The 21,759-nt window shown below is 46.3% G+C and overlaps 8 non-coding genes and 1 pseudogene across 8 annotated transcripts; all 9 read left to right on the forward strand.

The window, feature by feature from the left end:
• The first annotated feature begins 1,332 nt into the window (after positions 1-1,332).
• On the forward strand, positions 1,333-1,523 carry LOC130326479 (U2 spliceosomal RNA). The gene has a single exon (XR_008871073.1). It is a non-coding gene; the product is annotated as a U2 spliceosomal RNA (small nuclear RNA).
• A 2,109-nt stretch (positions 1,524-3,632) lies between these two features.
• LOC130326480 (U2 spliceosomal RNA) lies at positions 3,633-3,823 on the forward strand. Its single transcript, XR_008871074.1, has one exon. It is a non-coding gene; the product is annotated as a U2 spliceosomal RNA (small nuclear RNA).
• A 2,092-nt stretch (positions 3,824-5,915) lies between these two features.
• LOC130326481 (U2 spliceosomal RNA) lies at positions 5,916-6,106 on the forward strand. Its single transcript, XR_008871075.1, has one exon. It is a non-coding gene; the product is annotated as a U2 spliceosomal RNA (small nuclear RNA).
• Positions 6,107-8,203: 2,097 nt separating this feature from the next.
• Positions 8,204-8,394, forward strand: LOC130326482 (U2 spliceosomal RNA). Its single transcript, XR_008871076.1, has one exon. It is a non-coding gene; the product is annotated as a U2 spliceosomal RNA (small nuclear RNA).
• Positions 8,395-10,484: 2,090 nt separating this feature from the next.
• Positions 10,485-10,675, forward strand: LOC130326483 (U2 spliceosomal RNA). The gene has a single exon (XR_008871077.1). It is a non-coding gene; the product is annotated as a U2 spliceosomal RNA (small nuclear RNA).
• A 2,088-nt stretch (positions 10,676-12,763) lies between these two features.
• On the forward strand, positions 12,764-12,954 carry LOC130326485 (U2 spliceosomal RNA). The gene has a single exon (XR_008871079.1). It is a non-coding gene; the product is annotated as a U2 spliceosomal RNA (small nuclear RNA).
• A 2,092-nt stretch (positions 12,955-15,046) lies between these two features.
• On the forward strand, positions 15,047-15,237 carry LOC130326486 (U2 spliceosomal RNA). Its single transcript, XR_008871080.1, has one exon. It is a non-coding gene; the product is annotated as a U2 spliceosomal RNA (small nuclear RNA).
• A 2,091-nt stretch (positions 15,238-17,328) lies between these two features.
• On the forward strand, positions 17,329-17,519 carry LOC130326487 (U2 spliceosomal RNA). Its single transcript, XR_008871081.1, has one exon. It is a non-coding gene; the product is annotated as a U2 spliceosomal RNA (small nuclear RNA).
• A 2,092-nt stretch (positions 17,520-19,611) lies between these two features.
• LOC130326571 (U2 spliceosomal RNA) lies at positions 19,612-19,744 on the forward strand (annotated as a pseudogene).
• Positions 19,745-21,759: the final 2,015 nt, after the last annotated feature.

A 21,759-nucleotide genomic window follows, 5' to 3' on the forward strand; every position in this document is an offset into this window, starting at 1 on the left:
GACTGACATTCTGGCCTACTTTCAGCCGATGCGACTTGTCTGTCGCTGAACAGTCGCTTTTTATGTATTCAGCACCTATGTATAATGTTGTAAAAATGCTCTAGAAGCTAAAGTCGCAGAAATGTCACACATATTTGGCCTGCAACTTTCTGTGCGACAAATTCAGACAGGAAAAATCAGTATAAATCCTTAGAAAATTATCCCCCAGTGTCTCCATCTGCTGGCGGTATTGAATAAGCATTGCTGCACTGATGGGGTATGCATTAGACGAAAAAAAAGAAGAAAAAGAAGAATAATACGCCCAGAAAAGAGGCGAAAAGGAGAAAAACGTAAAAAAACGTGAAAAAAAAGTAAGAGGAAGAGAAGGGAAAAAAAGGTGGAAATGGGTTTAAAAGTGATTTCGGCGGAGAAATATATATATATATATATATATATATATATATATATATATATATATATACGCGCACACACACACATATATATAAACGTATTCTCCGTTGAGATATTGCAGCCGCTGCTGTGTCCAGGCCCAGGAGCCTTAGCACTGTGCTGTGATGTCACTCAATACCACTGACATCACTAGGTGTAAACAACATCTCTCCTTTGCTGTGTATGTGACTATGGAGCTGTTTGGTGATGTCGTCTATTATGGCCTTCATAGAAGCAACAGGAGATTGTTGCATCCATCTAGAACCCTCAGAACTACAGTGCTATGATGTCACTCACTTCCACAGGCCTTGCAGAGTGTAAACAACAACAACCCAGCTTTGTTGTGTATGTAACCATAGGGATTTGTGATGTCACCTAGAACCTTCACAGCAGCGACAGCTTTATGAGGAGCATCAGCACTGCTCTGCCTGAGCAGAACCATCACCGCCATAGGTTGTCAAATAACCCGGATTTAACCCACACAGGTAAGTCCAATGGGGTGCAGGCATGTCCTCTATGCTTACAGCTTCCCGTGGGTGTTGGTTTGATACCGTTTGGGGACAGCCAAGGAGGCATCTGCAGGCAACAAAGGTAGGTGTGTGCTTGTGTGTGTGTTTCCTATGCAGATCCTAAGCCCAGTGTCACATGCAAGTAGGAGGAGTAAGAAGGGTTCCTGGCAAATCCGGGTTATGGATTGCATTTAAAAAGGCCCCGTGGGAGTGCAATGGGCCCCTGTCTTGCTGCTTAGCAATAATGGTATGGGTTTAGGTTCTGCTGTGTGTACTGGTGGTTGACTGCCCCCCAGCCCAGAGTGTGCATGGAAAATTGTCTGGCAGCCTCCCTGACAGCAAGCAGTGATAGTGCCCATGAAGGGCACCTTGTTGGGCCCGCCCTTTCACGGTTATCGCTTCTCGGCCTTTTGGCTAAGATCAAGTGTAGTATCTGTTCTTATCAGTTTAATATCTGATACGTCCCCTATCTGGGGACCATATATTAAATGGATTTTTGAGAACGGGGGCCGATTTCGAAGCTTGCTTCCGTCGCCCTATGCATTGACCCGATATGGCAGTATCTTCGGGTACAGTGCACCACCCCCTTACAGGGTTAAAAAGAAAGATTCCTACTTTCATTGCTACCTGCTTGCTGGCTAGCCAGCTAGCCAGCCCTGTGGGCCTTGCTGCTGCTGCAGCCAAAAAACAAAAGGTGGTGCTGCTGCTGCTTCTGCTGCTTCTGCTTCTGCTTGTGTCTGGCCGCTGTTGGAGCGTCCAGGCACAGGACTTCTGCTGCTGCTGACTAAATGGCCTCCTTAATTGGATCATTTGAGTAGCCAGCACACCTGTGCAGGTAGGGCATGACATGATAGGCAGCTGCCTTGATAGCGGGTGGGTGCTGAATGATCCTAATTGACAAAATAAGATTAATGCTTATGAAGAAATATAAAATCTCATCCCTTCCCCAATATCGCGCCACACCCCTACCCCTTAATTCCCTGGTTGAACTTGATGGACATATGTCTTTTTTCGACCGTACTAACTATGTAACTATGTAACATAACATGGGGGGGGGGGGGGGGTCTCCTGGCTGTTCACACAGGTGTGTCATTGCTGTACATTGACCATGCATTGCTTCTGTGGTATTGCAAAGGCAAAGACAAATGCTTCCAGCCATCCATTGCACTAATGGATTGGTCATCAGCTGGCTGTCTATGTCCCGCATCAATATAGACCAAAGTACAGAGGGTTAGGCTAGGCTATTGTGCACCTACCTGATGCATCAGAAGGTGCGAGGCCCTTGCTAAATTCTGTGCACAGACTTTGAGATCTATACTTTAGACTGTATCTAAACCTGCTCCAACATGGACTGACATTCTGGCCTACTTTCAGCCGATGCGACTTGTCTGTCGCTGAACAGTCGCTTTTTATGTATTCAGCACCTATGTATAATGTTGTAAAAATGCTCTAGAAGCTAAAGTCGCAGAAATGTCACACATATTTGGCCTGCAACTTTCTGTGCGACAAATTCAGACAGGAAAAATCAGTATAAATCCTTAGAAAATTATCCCCCAGTGTCTCCATCTGCTGGCGGTATTGAATAAGCATTGCTGCACTGATGGGGTATGCATTAGACGAAAAAAAAGAAGAAAAAGAAGAATAATACGCCCAGAAAAGAGGCGAAAAGGAGAAAAACGTAAAAAAACGTGAAAAAAAAGTAAGAGGAAGAGAAGGGAAAAAAAGGTGGAAATGGGTTTAAAAGTGATTTCGGCGGAGAAATATATATATATATATATATATATATATATATATATATATATATATATATATATATATATACGCGCACACACACACATATATATAAACGTATTCTCCGTTGAGATATTGCAGCCGCTGCTGTGTCCAGGCCCAGGAGCCTTAGCACTGTGCTGTGATGTCACTCAATACCACTGACATCACTAGGTGTAAACAACATCTCTCCTTTGCTGTGTATGTGACTATGGAGCTGTTTGGTGATGTCGTCTATTACGGCCTTCATAGAAGCAACAGGAGATTGTTGCATCCATCTAGAACCCTCAGAACTACAGTGCAATGATGTCACTCACTTCCACAGGCCTTGCAGAGTGTAAACAACAACAACCCAGCTTTGTTGTGTATGTAACCATAGGGATTTGTGATGTCACCTAGAACCTTCACAGCAGCGACAGCTTTATGAGGAGCATCAGCACTGCTCTGCCTGAGCAGAACCATCACCGCCATAGGTTGTCAAATAACCCGGATTTAACCCACACAGGTAAGTCCAATGGGGTGCAGGCATGTCCTCTATGCTTACAGCTTCCCGTGGGTGTTGGTTTGATACCGTTTGGGGACAGCCAAGGAGGCATCTGCAGGCAACAAAGGTAGGTGTGTGCTTGTGTGTGTGTTTCCTATGCAGATCCTAAGCCCAGTGTCACATGCAAGTAGGAGGAGTAAGAAGGGTTCCTGGCAAATCCGGGTTATGGATTGCATTTAAAAAGGCCCCGTGGGAGTGCAATGGGCCCCTGTCTTGCTGCTTAGCAATAATGGTATGGGTTTAGGTTCTGCTGTGTGTACTGGTGGTTGACTGCCCCCCAGCCCAGAGTGTGCATGGAAAATTGTCTGGCAGCCTCCCTGACAGCAAGCAGTGATAGTGCCCATGAAGGGCACCTTGTTGGGCCCGCCCCTTTCACGGTTATCGCTTCTCGGCCTTTTGGCTAAGATCAAGTGTAGTATCTGTTCTTATCAGTTTAATATCTGATACGTCCCCTATCTGGGGACCATATATTAAATGGATTTTTGAGAACGGGGGCCGATTTCGAAGCTTGCTTCCGTCGCCCTATGCATTGACCCGATATGGCAGTATCTTCGGGTACAGTGCACCACCCCCTTACAGGGTTAAAAAGAAAGATTCCTACTTTCATTGCTACCTGCTTGCTGGCTAGCCAGCTAGCCAGCCCTGTGGGCCTTGCTGCTGCTGCAGCCAAAAAACAAAAGGTGGTGCTGCTGCTGCTTCTGCTGCTTCTGCTTCTGCTTGTGTCTGGCCGCTGTTGGAGCGTCCAGGCACAGGACTTCTGCTGCTGCTGACTAAATGGCCTCCTTAATTGGATCATTTGAGTAGCCAGCACACCTGTGCAGGTAGGGCATGACATGATAGGCAGCTGCCTTGATAGCGGGTGGGTGCTGAATGTTCCTAATTGACAAAATAAGATTAATGCTTATGAAGAAATATAAAATCTCATCCCTTCCCCAATATCGCGCCACACCCCTACCCCTTAATTCCCTGGTTGAACTTGATGGACATATGTCTTTTTTCGACCGTACTAACTATGTAACTATGTAACATAACATGGGGGGGGGGGGGGGGGTCTCCTGGCTGTTCACACAGGTGTGTCATTGCTGTACATTGACCATGCATTGCTTCTGTGGTATTGCAAAGGCAAAGACAAATGCTTCCAGCCATCCATTGCACTAATGGATTGGTCATCAGCTGGCTGTCTATGTCCCGCATCAATATAGACCAAAGTACAGAGGGTTAGGCTATGCTATTGTGCACCTACCTGATGCATCAGAAGGTGCGAGGCCCTTGCTAAATTCTGTGCACAGACTTTGAGATCTATACTTTAGACTGTATCTAAACCTGCTCCAACATGGACTGACATTCTGGCCTACTTTCAGCCGATGCGACTTGTCTGTCGCTGAACAGTCGCTTTTTATGTATTCAGCACCTATGTATAATGTTGTAAAAATGCTCTAGAAGCTAAAGTCGCAGAAATGTCACACATATTTGGCCTGCAACTTTCTGTGCGACAAATTCAGACAGGAAAAATCAGTATAAATCCTTAGAAAATTATCCCCCAGTGTCTCCATCTGCTGGCGGTATTGAATAAGCATTGCTGCACTGATGGGGTATGCATTAGACGAAAAAAAAGAAGAAAAAGAAGAATAATACGCCCAGAAAAGAGGCGAAAAGGAGAAAAACGTAAAAAAACGTGAAAAAAAAGTAAGAGGAAGAGAAGGGAAAAAAAGGTGGAAATGGGTTTAAAAGTGATTTCGGCGGTGAAATATATATATATATATATATATATATATATATATATATATATACGCGCACACACACACATATATATAAACGTATTCTCCGTTGAGATATTGCAGCCGCTGCTGTGTCCAGGCCCAGGAGCCTTAGCACTGTGCTGTGATGTCACTCAATACCACTGACATCACTAGGTGTAAACAACATCTCTCCTTTGCTGTGTATGTGACTATGGAGCTGTTTGGTGATGTCGTCTATTATGGCCTTCATAGAAGCAACAGGAGATTGTTGCATCCATCTAGAACCCTCAGAACTACAGTGCTATGATGTCACTCACTTCCACAGGCCTTGCAGAGTGTAAACAACAACAACCCAGCTTTTTTGTGTATGTAACCATAGGGATTTGTGATGTCACCTAGAACCTTCACAGCAGCGACAGCTTTATGAGGAGCATCAGCACTGCTCTGCCTGAGCAGAACCATCACCGCCATAGGTTGTCAAATAACCCGGATTTAACCCACACAGGTAAGTCCAATGGGGTGCAGGCATGTCCTCTATGCTTACAGCTTCCCGTGGGTGTTGGTTTGATACCGTTTGGGGACAGCCAAGGAGGCATCTGCAGGCAACAAAGGTAGGTGTGTGCTTGTGTGTGTGTTTCCTATGCAGATCCTAAGCCCAGTGTCACATGCAAGTAGGAGGAGTAAGAAGGGTTCCTGGCAAATCCGGGTTATGGATTGCATTTAAAAAGGCCCCGTGGGAGTGCAATGGGCCCCTGTCTTGCTGCTTAGCAATAATGGTATGGGTTTAGGTTCTGCTGTGTGTACTGGTGGTTGACTGCCCCCCAGCCCAGAGTGTGCATGGAAAATTGTCTGGCAGCCTCCCTGACAGCAAGCAGTGATAGTGCCCATGAAGGGCACCTTGTTGGGCCCGCCCCTTTCACGGTTATCGCTTCTCGGCCTTTTGGCTAAGATCAAGTGTAGTATCTGTTCTTATCAGTTTAATATCTGATACGTCCCCTATCTGGGGACCATATATTAAATGGATTTTTGAGAACGGGGGCCGATTTCGAAGCTTGCTTCCGTCGCCCTATGCATTGACCCGATATGGCAGTATCTTCGGGTACAGTGCACCACCCCCTTACAGGGTTAAAAAGAAAGATTCCTACTTTCATTGCTACCTGCTTGCTGGCTAGCCAGCTAGCCAGCCCTGTGGGCCTTGCTGCTGCTGCAGCCAAAAAACAAAAGGTGGTGCTGCTGCTGCTTCTGCTGCTTCTGCTTCTGCTTGTGTCTGGCCGCTGTTGGAGCGTCCAGGCACAGGACTTCTGCTGCTGCTGACTAAATGGCCTCCTTAATTGGATCATTTGAGTAGCCAGCACACCTGTGCAGGTAGGGCATGACATGATAGGCAGCTGCCTTGATAGCGGGTGGGTGCTGAATGTTCCTAATTGACAAAATAAGATTAATGCTTATGAAGAAATATAAAATCTCATCCCTTCCCCAATATCGCGCCACACCCCTACCCCTTAATTCCCTGGTTGAACTTGATGGACATATGTCTTTTTTCGACCGTACTAACTATGTAACTATGTAACATAACATGGGGGGGGGGGGGGGTCTCCTGGCTGTTCACACAGGTGTGTCATTGCTGTACATTGACCATGCATTGCTTCTGTGGTATTGCAAAGGCAAAGACAAATGCTTCCAGCCATCCATTGCACTAATGGATTGGTCATCAGCTGGCTGTCTATGTCCCGCATCAATATAGACCAAAGTACAGAGGGTTAGGCTATGCTATTGTGCACCTACCTGATGCATCAGAAGGTGCGAGGCCCTTGCTAAATTCTGTGCACAGACTTTGAGATCTATACTTTAGACTGTATCTAAACCTGCTCCAACATGGACTGACATTCTGGCCTACTTTCAGCCGATGCGACTTGTCTGTCGCTGAACAGTCGCTTTTTATGTATTCAGCACCTATGTATAATGTTGTAAAAATGCTCTAGAAGCTAAAGTCGCAGAAATGTCACACATATTTGGCCTGCAACTTTCTGTGCGACAAATTCAGACAGGAAAAATCAGTATAAATCCTTAGAAAATTATCCCCCAGTGTCTCCATCTGCTGGCGGTATTGAATAAGCATTGCTGCACTGATGGGGTATGCATTAGACGAAAAAAAAGAAGAAAAAGAAGAATAATACGCCCAGAAAAGAGGCGAAAAGGAGAAAAACGTAAAAAAACGTGAAAAAAAAGTAAGAGGAAGAGAAGGGAAAAAAAGGTGGAAATGGGTTTAAAAGTGATTTCGGCGGAGAATATATATATATATATATATATATATATATATATATATATATATATATATACGCGCACACACACACATATATATAAACGTATTCTCCGTTGAGATATTGCAGCCGCTGCTGTGTCCAGGCCCAGGAGCCTTAGCACTGTGCTGTGATGTCACTCAATACCACTGACATCACTAGGTGTAAACAACATCTCTCCTTTGCTGTGTATGTGACTATGGAGCTGTTTGGTGATGTCGTCTATTATGGCCTTCATAGAAGCAACAGGAGATTGTTGCATCCATCTAGAACCCTCAGAACTACAGTGCTATGATGTCACTCACTTCCACAGGCCTTGCAGAGTGTAAACAACAACAACCCAGCTTTGTTGTGTATGTAACCATAGGGATTTGTGATGTCACCTAGAACCTTCACAGCAGCGACAGCTTTATGAGGAGCATCAGCACTGCTCTGCCTGAGCAGAACCATCACCGCCATAGGTTGTCAAATAACCCGGATTTAACCCACACAGGTAAGTCCAATGGGGTGCAGGCATGTCCTCTATGCTTACAGCTTCCCGTGGGTGTTGGTTTGATACCGTTTGGGGACAGCCAAGGAGGCATCTGCAGGCAACAAAGGTAGGTGTGTGCTTGTGTGTGTGTTTCCTATGCAGATCCTAAGCCCAGTGTCACATGCAAGTAGGAGGAGTAAGAAGGGTTCCTGGCAAACCCGGGTTATGGATTGCATTTAAAAAGGCCCCGTGGGAGTGCAATGGGCCCCTGTCTTGCTGCTTAGCAATAATGGTATGGGTTTAGGTTCTGCTGTGTGTACTGGTGGTTGACTGCCCCCCAGCCCAGAGTGTGCATGGAAAATTGTCTGGCAGCCTCCCTGACAGCAAGCAGTGATAGTGCCCATGAAGGGCACCTTGTTGGGCCCGCCCCTTTCACGGTTATCGCTTCTCGGCCTTTTGGCTAAGATCAAGTGTAGTATCTGTTCTTATCAGTTTAATATCTGATACGTCCCCTATCTGGGGACCATATATTAAATGGATTTTTGAGAACGGGGGCCGATTTCGAAGCTTGCTTCCGTCGCCCTATGCATTGACCCGATATGGCAGTATCTTCGGGTACAGTGCACCACCCCCTTACAGGGTTAAAAAGAAAGATTCCTACTTTCATTGCTACCTGCTTGCTGGCTAGCCAGCTAGCCAGCCCTGTGGGCCTTGCTGCTGCTGCAGCCAAAAAACAAAAGGTGGTGCTGCTGCTGCTTCTGCTGCTTCTGCTTCTGCTTGTGTCTGGCCGCTGTTGGAGCGTCCAGGCACAGGACTTCTGCTGCTGCTGACTAAATGGCCTCCTTAATTGGATCATTTGAGTAGCCAGCACACCTGTGCAGGTAGGGCATGACATGATAGGCAGCTGCCTTGATAGCGGGTGGGTGCTGAATGTTCCTAATTGACAAAATAAGATTAATGCTTATGAAGAAATATAAAATCTCATCCCTTCCCCAATATCGCGCCACACCCCTACCCCTTAATTCCCTGGTTGAACTTGATGGACATATGTCTTTTTTCGACCGTACTAACTATGTAACTATGTAACATAACATGGGGGGGGGGGGGGGTCTCCTGGCTGTTCACACAGGTGTGTCATTGCTGTACATTGACCATGCATTGCTTCTGTGGTATTGCAAAGGCAAAGACAAATGCTTCCAGCCATCCATTGCACTAATGGATTGGTCATCAGCTGGCTGTCTATGTCCCGCATCAATATAGACCAAAGTACAGAGGGTTAGGCTATGCTATTGTGCACCTACCTGATGCATCAGAAGGTGCGAGGCCCTTGCTAAATTCTGTGCACAGACTTTGAGATCTATACTTTAGACTGTATCTAAACCTGCTCCAACATGGACTGACATTCTGGCCTACTTTCAGCCGATGCGACTTGTCTGTCGCTGAACAGTCGCTTTTTATGTATTCAGCACCTATGTATAATGTTGTAAAAATGCTCTAGAAGCTAAAGTCGCAGAAATGTCACACATATTTGGCCTGCAACTTTCTGTGCGACAAATTCAGACAGGAAAAATCAGTATAAATCCTTAGAAAATTATCCCCCAGTGTCTCCATCTGCTGGCGGTATTGAATAAGCATTGCTGCACTGATGGGGTATGCATTAGACGAAAAAAAAGAAGAAAAAGAAGAATAATACGCCCAGAAAAGAGGCGAAAAGGAGAAAAACGTAAAAAAACGTGAAAAAAAAGTAAGAGGAAGAGAAGGGAAAAAAAGGTGGAAATGGGTTTAAAAGTGATTTCGGCGGAGAAATATATATATATATATATATATATATATATATATATATATATACGCGCACACACACACATATATATAAACGTATTCTCCGTTGAGATATTGCAGCCGCTGCTGTGTCCAGGCCCAGGAGCCTTAGCACTGTGCTGTGATGTCACTCAATACCACTGACATCACTAGGTGTAAACAACATCTCTCCTTTGCTGTGTATGTGACTATGGAGCTGTTTGGTGATGTCGTCTATTATGGCCTTCATAGAAGCAACAGGAGATTGTTGCATCCATCTAGAACCCTCAGAACTACAGTGCTATGATGTCACTCACTTCCACAGGCCTTGCAGAGTGTAAACAACAACAACCCAGCTTTGTTGTGTATGTAACCATAGGGATTTGTGATGTCACCTAGAACCTTCACAGCAGCGACAGCTTTATGAGGAGCATCAGCACTGCTCTGCCTGAGCAGAACCATCACCGCCATAGGTTGTCAAATAACCCGGATTTAACCCACACAGGTAAGTCCAATGGGGTGCAGGCATGTCCTCTATGCTTACAGCTTCCCGTGGGTGTTGGTTTGATACCGTTTGGGGACAGCCAAGGAGGCATCTGCAGGCAACAAAGGTAGGTGTGTGCTTGTGTGTGTGTTTCCTATGCAGATCCTAAGCCCAGTGTCACATGCAAGTAGGAGGAGTAAGAAGGGTTCCTGGCAAATCCGGGTTATGGATTGCATTTAAAAAGGCCCCGTGGGAGTGCAATGGGCCCCTGTCTTGCTGCTTAGCAATAATGGTATGGGTTTAGGTTCTGCTGTGTGTACTGGTGGTTGACTGCCCCCCAGCCCAGAGTGTGCATGGAAAATTGTCTGGCAGCCTCCCTGACAGCAAGCAGTGATAGTGCCCATGAAGGGGACCTTGTTGGGCCCGCCCCTTTCACGGTTATCGCTTCTCGGCCTTTTGGCTAAGATCAAGTGTAGTATCTGTTCTTATCAGTTTAATATCTGATACGTCCCCTATCTGGGGACCATATATTAAATGGATTTTTGAGAACGGGGGCCGATTTCGAAGCTTGCTTCCGTCGCCCTATGCATTGACCCGATATGGCAGTATCTTCGGGTACAGTGCACCACCCCCTTACAGGGTTAAAAAGAAAGATTCCTACTTTCATTGCTACCTGCTTGCTGGCTAGCCAGCTAGCCAGCCCTGTGGACCTTGCTGCTGCTGCAGCCAAAAAACAAAAGGTGGTGCTGCTGCTGCTTCTGCTGCTTCTGCTTCTGCTTGTGTCTGGCCGCTGTTGGAGCGTCCAGGCACAGGACTTCTGCTGCTGCTGACTAAATGGCCTCCTTAATTGGATCATTTGAGTAGCCAGCACACCTGTGCAGGTAGGGCATGACATGATAGGCAGCTGCCTTGATAGCGGGTGGGTGCTGAATGTTCCTAATTGACAAAATAAGATTAATGCTTATGAAGAAATATAAAATCTCATCCCTTCCCCAATATCGCGCCACACCCCTACCCCTTAATTCCCTGGTTGAACTTGATGGACATATGTCTTTTTTCGACCGTACTAACTATGTAACTATGTAACATAACATGGGGGGGGGGGGGGGTCTCCTGGCTGTTCACACAGGTGTGTCATTGCTGTACATTGACCATGCATTGCTTCTGTGGTATTGCAAAGGCAAAGACAAATGCTTCCAGCCATCCATTGCACTAATGGATTGGTCATCAGCTGGCTGTCTATGTCCCGCATCAATATAGACCAAAGTACAGAGGGTTAGGCTATGCTATTGTGCACCTACCTGATGCATCAGAAGGTGCGAGGCCCTTGCTAAATTCTGTGCACAGACTTTGAGATCTATACTTTAGACTGTATCTAAACCTGCTCCAACATGGACTGACATTCTGGCCTACTTTCAGCCGATGCGACTTGTCTGTCGCTGAACAGTCGCTTTTTATGTATTCAGCACCTATGTATAATGTTGTAAAAATGCTCTAGAAGCTAAAGTCGCAGAAATGTCACACATATTTGGCCTGCAACTTTCTGTGCGACAAATTCAGACAGGAAAAATCAGTATAAATCCTTAGAAAATTATCCCCCAGTGTCTCCATCTGCTGGCGGTATTGAATAAGCATTGCTGCACTGATGGGGTATGCATTAGACGAAAAAAAAGAAGAAAAAGAAGAATAATACGCCCAGAAAAGAGGCGAAAAGGAGAAAAACGTAAAAAAACGTGAAAAAAAAGTAAGAGGAAGAGAAGGGAAAAAAAGGTGGAAATGGGTTTAAAAGTGATTTCGGCGGAGAAATATATATATATATATATATATATATATATATATATATATACGCGCACACACACACATATATATAAACGTATTCTCCGTTGAGATATTGCAGCCGCTGCTGTGTCCAGGCCCAGGAGCCTTAGCACTGTGCTGTGATGTCACTCAATACCACTGACATCACTAGGTGTAAACAACATCTCTCCTTTGCTGTGTATGTGACTATGGAGCTGTTTGGTGATGTCGTCTATTATGGCCTTCATAGAAGCAACAGGAGATTGTTGCATCCATCTAGAACCCTCAGAACTACAGTGCTATGATGTCACTCACTTCCACAGGCCTTGCAGAGTGTAAACAACAACAACCCAGCTTTGTTGTGTATGTAACCATAGGGATTTGTGATGTCACCTAGAACCTTCACAGCAGCGACAGCTTTATGAGGAGCATCAGCACTGCTCTGCCTGAGCAGAACCATCACCGCCATAGGTTGTCAAATAACCCGGATTTAACCCACACAGGTAAGTCCAATGGGGTGCAGGCATGTCCTCTATGCTTACAGCTTCCCGTGGGTGTTGGTTTGATACCGTTTGGGGACAGCCAAGGAGGCATCTGCAGGCAACAAAGGTAGGTGTGTGCTTGTGTGTGTGTTTCCTATGCAGCTCCTAAGCCCAGTGTCACATGCAAGTAGGAGGAGTAAGAAGGGTTCCTGGCAAATCCGGGTTATGGATTGCATTTAAAAAGGCCCCGTGGGAGTGCAATGGGCCCCTGTCTTGCTGCTTAGCAATAATGGTATGGGTTTAGGTTCTGCTGTGTGTACTGGTGGTTGACTGCCCCCCAGCCCAGAGTGTGCATGGAAAATTGTCTGGCAGCCTCCCTGACAGCAAGCAGTGATAGTGCCCATGAAGGGCACCTTGTTGGGCCCGCCCCTTTGACGGTTATCGCTTCTCGGCCTTTTGGCTAAGATCAAGTGTAGTATCTGTTCTTATCAGTTTAATATCTGATACGTCCCCTATCTGGGGACCATATATTAAATGGATTTTTGAGAACGGGGGCCGATTTCGAAGCTTGCTTCCGTCGCCCTATGCATTGACCCGATATGGCAGTATCTTCGGGTACAGTGCACCACCCCCTTACAGGGTTAAAAAGAAAGATTCCTACTTTCATTGCTACCTGCTTGCTGGCTAGCCAGCTAGCCAGCCCTGTGGGCCTTGCTGCTGCTGCTGCAGCCAAAAAACAAAAGGTGGTGCTGCTGCTGCTGCTTCTGCTGCTTCTGCTTCTGCTTGTGTCTGGCCGCTGTTGGAGCGTCCAGGCACAGGACTTCTGCTGCTGCTGACTAAATGGCCTCCTTAATTGGATCATTTGAGTAGCCAGCACACCTGTGCAGGTAGGGCATGACATGATAGGCAGCTGCCTTGATAGCGGGTGGGTGCTGAATGTTCCTAATTGACAAAATAAGATTAATGCTTATGAAGAAATATAAAATCTCATCCCTTCCCCAATATCGCGCCACACCCCTACCCCTTAATTCCCTGGTTGAACTTGATGGACATATGTCTTTTTTCGACCGTACTAACTATGTAACTATGTAACATAACATGGGGGGGGGGGGGTCTCCTGGCTGTTCACACAGGTGTGTCATTGCTGTACATTGACCATGCATTGCTTCTGTGGTATTGCAAAGGCAAAGACAAATGCTTCCAGCCATCCATTGCACTAATGGATTGGTCATCAGCTGGCTGTCTATGTCCCGCATCAATATAGACCAAAGTACAGAGGGTTAGGCTATGCTATTGTGCACCTACCTGATGCATCAGAAGGTGCGAGGCCCTTGCTAAATTCTGTGCACAGACTTTGAGATCTATACTTTAGACTGTATCTAAACCTGCTCCAACATGGACTGACATTCTGGCCTACTTTCAGCCGATGCGACTTGTCTGTCGCTGAACAGTCGCTTTTTATGTATTCAGCACCTATGTATAATGTTGTAAAAATGCTCTAGAAGCTAAAGTCGCAGAAATGTCACACATATTTGGCCTGCAACTTTCTGTGCGACAAATTCAGACAGGAAAAATCAGTATAAATCCTTAGAAAATTATCCCCCAGTGTCTCCATCTGCTGGCGGTATTGAATAAGCATTGCTGCACTGATGGGGTATGCATTAGACGAAAAAAAAGAAGAAAAAGAAGAATAATACGCCCAGAAAAGAGGCGAAAAGGAGAAAAACGTAAAAAAACGTGAAAAAAAAGTAAGAGGAAGAGAAGGGAAAAAAAGGTGGAAATGGGTTTAAAAGTGATTTCGGCGGAGAAATATATATATATATATATATATATATATATATATATATATACGCGCACACACACACATATATATAAACGTATTCTCCGTTGAGATATTGCAGCCGCTGCTGTGTCCAGGCCCAGGAGCCTTAGCACTGTGCTGTGATGTCACTCAATACCACTGACATCACTAGGTGTAAACAACATCTCTCCTTTGCTGTGTATGTGACTATGGAGCTGTTTGGTGATGTCGTCTATTATGGCCTTCATAGAAGCAACAGGAGATTGTTGCATCCATCTAGAACCCTCAGAACTACAGTGCTATGATGTCACTCACTTCCACAGGCCTTGCAGAGTGTAAACAACAACAACCCAGCTTTGTTGTGTATGTAACCATAGGGATTTGTGATGTCACCTAGAACCTTCACAGCAGCGACAGCTTTATGAGGAGCATCAGCACTGCTCTGCCTGAGCAGAACCATCACCACCATAGGTTGTCAAATAACCCGGATTTAACCCACACAGGTAAGTCCAATGGGGTGCAGGCATGTCCTCTATGCTTACAGCTTCCCGTGGGTGTTGGTTTGATACCGTTTGGGGACAGCCAAGGAGGCATCTGCAGGCAACAAAGGTAGGTGTGTGCTTGTGTGTGTGTTTCCTATGCAGATCCTAAGCCCAGTGTCACATGCAAGTAGGAGGAGTAAGAAGGGTTCCTGGCAAATCCGGGTTATGGATTGCATTTAAAAAGGCCCCGTGGGAGTGCAATGGGCCCCTGTCTTGCTGCTTAGCAATAATGGTATGGGTTTAGGTTCTGCTGTGTGTACTGGTGGTTGACTGCCCCCCAGCCCAGAGTGTGCATGGAAAATTGTCTGGCAGCCTCCCTGACAGCAAGCAGTGATAGTGCCCATGAAGGGCACCTTGTTGGGCCCGCCCCTTTCACGGTTATCGCTTCTCGGCCTTTTGGCTAAGATCAAGTGTAGTATCTGTTCTTATCAGTTTAATATCTGATACGTCCCCTATCTGGGGACCATATATTAAATGGATTTTTGAGAACGGGGGCCGATTTCGAAGCTTGCTTCCGTCGCCCTATGCATTGACCCGATATGGCAGTATCTTCGGGTACAGTGCACCACCCCCTTACAGGGTTAAAAAGAAAGATTCCTACTTTCATTGCTACCTGCTTGCTGGCTAGCCAGCTAGCCAGCCCTGTGGGCCTTGCTGCTGCTGCAGCCAAAAAACAAAAGGTGGTGCTGCTGCTGCTTCTGCTGCTTCTGCTTCTGCTTGTGTCTGGCCGCTGTTGGAGCGTCCAGGCACAGGACTTCTGCTGCTGCTGACTAAATGGCCTCCTTAATTGGATCATTTGAGTAGCCAGCACACCTGTGCAGGTAGGGCATGACATGATAGGCAGCTGCCTTGATAGCGGGTGGGTGCTGAATGTTCCTAATTGACAAAATAAGATTAATGCTTATGAAGAAATATAAAATCTCATCCCTTCCCCAATATCGCGCCACACCCCTACCCCTTAATTCCCTGGTTGAACTTGATGGACATATGTCTTTTTTCGACCGTACTAACTATGTAACTATGTAACATAACATGGGGGGGGGGGGGGGGTCTCCTGGCTGTTCACACAGGTGTGTCATTGCTGTACATTGACCATGCATTGCTTCTGTGGTATTGCAAAGGCAAAGACAAATGCTTCCAGCCATCCATTGCACTAATGGATTGGTCATCAGCTGGCTGTCTATGTCCCGCATCAATATAGACCAAAGTACAGAGGGTTAGGCTATGCTATTGTGCACCTACCTGATGCATCAGAAGGTGCGAGGCCCTTGCTAAATTCTGTGCACAGACTTTGAGATCTATACTTTAGACTGTATCTAAACCTGCTCCAACATGGACTGACATTCTGGCCTACTTTCAGCCGATGCGACTTGTCTGTCGCTGAACAGTCGCTTTTTATGTATTCAGCACCTATGTATAATGTTGTAAAAATGCTCTAGAAGCTAAAGTCGCAGAAATGTCACACATATTTGGCCTGCAACTTTCTGTGCGACAAATTCAGACAGGAAAAATCAGTATAAATCCTTAGAAAATTATCCCCCAGTGTCTCCATCTGCTGGCGGTATTGAATAAGCATTGCTGCACTGATGGGGTATGCATTAGACGAAAAAAAAGAAGAAAAAGAAGAATAATACGCCCAGAAAAGAGGCGAAAAGGAGAAAAACGTAAAAAAACGTGAAAAAAAAGTAAGAGGAAGAGAAGGGAAAAAAAGGTGGAAATGGGTTTAAAAGTGATTTCGGCGGAGAAATATATATATATATATATATATATATATATATATATATATATACGCGCACACACACACATATATATAAACGTATTCTCCGTTGAGATATTGCAGCCGCTGCTGTGTCCAGGCCCAGGAGCCTTAGCACTGTGCTGTGATGTCACTCAATACCACTGACATCACTAGGTGTAAACAACATCTCTCCTTTGCTGTGTATGTGACTATGGAGCTGTTTGGTGATGTCGTCTATTATGGCCTTCATAGAAGCAACAGGAGATTGTTGCATCCATCTAGAACCCTCAGAACTACAGTGCTATGATGTCACTCACTTCCACAGGCCTTGCAGAGTGTAAACAACAACAACCCAGCTTTGTTGTGTATGTAACCATAGGGATTTGTGATGTCACCTAGAACCTTCACAGCAGCGACAGCTTTATGAGGAGCATCAGCACTGCTCTGCCTGAGCAGAACCATCACCGCCATAGGTTGTCAAATAACCCGGATTTAACCCACACAGGTAAGTCCAATGGGGTGCAGGCATGTCCTCTATGCTTACAGCTTCCCGTGGGTGTTGGTTTGATACCGTTTGGGGACAGCCAAGGAGGCATCTGCAGGCAACAAAGGTAGGTGTGTGCTTGTGTGTGTGTTTCCTATGCAGATCCTAAGCCCAGTGTCACATGCAAGTAGGAGGAGTAAGAAGGGTTCCTGGCAAATCCGGGTTATGGATTGCATTTAAAAAGGCCCCGTGGGAGTGCAATGGGCCCCTGTCTTGCTGCTTAGCAATAATGGTATGGGTTTAGGTTCTGCTGTGTGTACTGGTGGTTGACTGCCCCCCAGCCCAGAGTGTGCATGGAAAATTGTCTGGCAGCCTCCCTGACAGCAAGCAGTGATAGTGCCCATGAAGGGCACCTTGTTGGGCCCGCCCCTTTCACGGTTATCGCTTCTCGGCCTTTTGGCTAAGATCAAGTGTAGTATCTGTTCTTATCAGTTTAATATCTGATACGTCCCCTATCTGGGGACCATATATTAAATGGATTTTTGAGAACGGGGGCCGATTTCGAAGCTTGCTTCCGTCGCCCTATGCATTGACCCGATATGGCAGTATCTTCGGGTACAGTGCACCACCCCCTTACAGGGTTAAAAAGAAAGATTCCTACTTTCATTGCTACCTGCTTGCTGGCTAGCCAGCTAGCCAGCCCTGTGGGCCTTGCTGCTGCTGCAGCCAAAAAACAAAAGGTGGTGCTGCTGCTGCTTCTGCTGCTTCTGCTTCTGCTTGTGTCTGGCCGCTGTTGGAGCGTCCAGGCACAGGACTTCTGCTGCTGCTGACTAAATGGCCTCCTTAATTGGATCATTTGAGTAGCCAGCACACCTGTGCAGGTAGGGCATGACATGATAGGCAGCTGCCTTGATAGCGGGTGGGTGCTGAATGTTCCTAATTGACAAAATAAGATTAATGCTTATGAAGAAATATAAAATCTCATCCCTTCCCCAATATCGCGCCACACCCCTACCCCTTAATTCCCTGGTTGAACTTGATGGACATATGTCTTTTTTCGACCGTACTAACTATGTAACTATGTAACATAACATGGGGGGGGGGGGGGGGGTCTCCTGGCTGTTCACACAGGTGTGTCATTGCTGTACATTGACCATGCATTGCTTCTGTGGTATTGCAAAGGCAAAGACAAATGCTTCCAGCCATCCATTGCACTAATGGATTGGTCATCAGCTGGCTGTCTATGTCCCGCATCAATATAGACCAAAGTACAGAGGGTTAGGCTATGCTATTGTGCACCTACCTGATGCATCAGAAGGTGCGAGGCCCTTGCTAAATTCTGTGCACAGACTTTGAGATCTATACTTTAGACTGTATCTAAACCTGCTCCAACATGGACTGACATTCTGGCTTACTTTCAGCCGATGCGACTTGTCTGTCGCTGAACAGTCGCTTTTTATGTATTCAGCACCTATGTATAATGTTGTAAAAATGCTCTAGAAGCTAAAGTCGCAGAAATGTCACACATATTTGGCCTGCAACTTTCTGTGCGACAAATTCAGACAGGAAAAATCAGTATAAATCCTTAGAAAATTATCCCCCAGTGTCTCCATCTGCTGGCGGTATTGAATAAGCATTGCTGCACTGATGGGGTATGCATTAGACGAAAAAAAAGAAGAAAAAGAAGAATAATACGCCCAGAAAAGAGGCGAAAAGGAGAAAAACGTAAAAAAACGTGAAAAAAAAGTAAGAGGAAGAGAAGGGAAAAAAAGGTGGAAATGGGTTTAAAAGTGATTTCGGCGGAGAAATATATATATATATATATATATATATATATATATATATATATACGCGCACACACACACATATATATAAACGTATTCTCCGTTGAGATATTGCAGCCGCTGCTGTGTCCAGGCCCAGGAGCCTTAGCACTGTGCTGTGATGTCACTCAATACCACTGACATCACTAGGTGTAAACAACATCTCTCCTTTGCTGTGTATGTGACTATGGAGCTGTTTGGTGATGTCGTCTATTATGGCCTTCATAGAAGCAACAGGAGATTGTTGCATCCATCTAGAACCCTCAGAACTACAGTGCTATGATGTCACTCACTTCCACAGGCCTTGCAGAGTGTAAACAACAACAACCCAGCTTTGTTGTGTATGTAACCATAGGGATTTGTGATGTCACCTAGAACCTTCACAGCAGCGACAGCTTTATGAGGAGCATCAGCACTGCTCTGCCTGAGCAGAACCATCACCGCCATAGGTTGTCAAATAACCCGGATTTAACCCACACAGGTAAGTCCAATGGGGTGCAGGCATGTCCTCTATGCTTACAGCTTCCCGTGGGTGTTGGTTTGATACCGTTTGGGGACAGCCAAGGAGGCATCTGCAGGCAACAAAGGTAGGTGTGTGCTTGTGTGTGTGTTTCCTATGCAGATCCTAAGCCCAGTGTCACATGCAAGTAGGAGGAGTAAGAAGGGTTCCTGGCAAATCCGGGTTATGGATTGCATTTAAAAAGGCCCCGTGGGAGTGCAATGGGCCCCTGTCTTGCTGCTTAGCAATAATGGTATGGGTTTAGGTTCTGCTGTGTGTACTGGTGGTTGACTGCCCCCCAGCCCAGAGTGTGCATGGAAAATTGTCTGGCAGCCTCCCTGACAGCAAGCAGTGATAGTGCCCATGAAGGGCACCTTGTTGGGCCCGCCCCTTTCACGGTTATCGCTTCTCGGCCTTTTGGCTAAGATCAAGTGTAGTAATACAGGAGATCTGGTCAGAAGGTACTCGGGTACCCCTCTCTTCGGCCTTGTGGGATCGCCCAGGTTTATTGCCTGGGCTTCACCCACTTGTTGCTATTGGGGAGAGGGCCTAGTCCCAGGGTAACGAGTAGCGATCGCCTCTCAAGACCTTCGGGTGGAGAGAGGTTAGAACCATGGATGATGATCCGGATCCAGGTTCTGTGCCGGCATACGCAAGGATCAAAAACACCGTGAGAGTCATTCTCACGGATGATACCAAAAGGGCGGACGATTTGAAATTCGTAGTAGAGGACGTGCTCGGAGGAGTTTTCGGAATACAGAAGGGCGAGATATTGGCAATCCAGGACTACCCGAAGCGTAAAATTTTTGATGTGACGTTCACACAAAATGGCATCCACAGAGATTTTGTTACCAGAGCTGCTGCGAGTAAAGACAAAAAGCTTCAGGGTGTCCGGATTATTGAACACGTTCTAGACGATATTAAGCTGGTGGTAGTAAAGATGTATTCCCCTTTCGCCAACCTACACGATGTTGAGTTGTTTTTACAAGTCTATTTTAGTAAGGTTGAGTGCAGAGGAAAAATCATGAACAGCTGTGGCATCTGGACATCTAAGTGGAGATTTCAGGTTACATGCAAAAAAGATGACAGATTGCCAGGGGGAATACAACTACCACCAGCTCGTTTTAAAATAAATAATATGTGTGGCGACCTCTTTTATGCGGGGATGCCAAGCTACTGCAGGAAGTGTCACAGATATGGACACACAAAAGAAAACTGTGAAAGTACATGCAAAAAATGTGGTAGCACACAGCACGAGACAGAGAAATGCACAAGAGGAGGGAGGTGCAATTTCTGTCAACAATTCGGTCACCTTTTCTCCTCTTGTCCCCACAGACATAGGACGGAGCAGCAGTGGCAACCCTGGAGGCAGCAAGGACAGCAACCGGGACACCAGCCGAGGCAAGCAGAGCCAGTGATTACCCCCCCACAAGAGGTAAGCGGTGAGATGGAGAAGGAGAAAGACCCCCCTCAGGCAAAAGGAGGGGACCCTAAAGAGCAGAGGATGGCCAAAAAACGTGCAAGTGGTGGAAAAACTGGCCCCCAGGAGCATGCTGGGTTAAGAGAGGAGCGGACGGCGGCCGAATCCGCTCCTCAGCAACCTCTGGCTCAGGGTCCCCCTGAGAGCGATGATCCGGGTGGAGAGGTGAAGGTTAAAAGGCGGAGGGGCTCCAGAAGACTCTATTCGGAGGCGGTCCAGGGGGAGCCGATGGAAGTACCTGCGGATGCAGGGAACCCAAGTGACGTTCCTCCACAGGTCCCCATAGGGGATACCCCCCCCTCCTCCCTGCCAGGAGGAGGTTTCAGGGGTGACCGTCTCTGAGGTACCAGAGACGGAACTAAGTGAACACCCGACCCCTATGGAGGGGCAAGAGGTGGAAGAACCCAATGAGTCTGGAGCCCTGATTGCCAGGATGCCCGAGAACAACTATGCCTCAATCATGATGGAGGAGGGGGGTCGGCTGAGTGATGGTGCCTCCTCTCCTGCTTCCTCTATGCGTACAGTTGAGTCAGATTTTGGGGGGTATGAGGCTTCGGAGGGGGAATCAGAGGTGTAAGACGTTTTCTTGTACATTCCCATGGCTGAGTTGTCCGGTCTGTCCTTGAACGTGAGAAGTGTGAGGGCCAGAGTAAGAAGGGTTGCCCTATTTAATTACTTGTCGGTTTTTGCTGCTTCCGTCCTTTTCCTGCAGGAATGTGGCATCCCGCACAGATTAAATTATAAAGAATATGAAGATGATTGGGTGCACGGTCCATCAGTCTGGTCTGGATCAAATGAGTCCAGATCAGCAGGGGTCGCCATACTTTTTAAAGGGAACGTTTTAATTGAGAGTTTTAACGAAATTTTACCAGGCAGAATTTTATTGGTCAACGCTTTTATTAATGGTATTAAATGGCAGTTTTTAAATTTTTATGGTTCTCCTGATAAGAATGAAAGAATAAAAATGTTGGAGTTTTTACCCCTTTTTATTAACAATTCTAGTCCTCTTGTTTTATCAGGTGATTTTAATTGTATTTTAAGGGGAGAACGCCGTTTTTCGAACGCAGTG

Source organism: Hyla sarda, unplaced genomic scaffold, assembly GCF_029499605.1.
Source record: "Hyla sarda isolate aHylSar1 unplaced genomic scaffold, aHylSar1.hap1 scaffold_285, whole genome shotgun sequence".
Taxonomy (NCBI): domain Eukaryota; kingdom Metazoa; phylum Chordata; class Amphibia; order Anura; family Hylidae; genus Hyla; species Hyla sarda.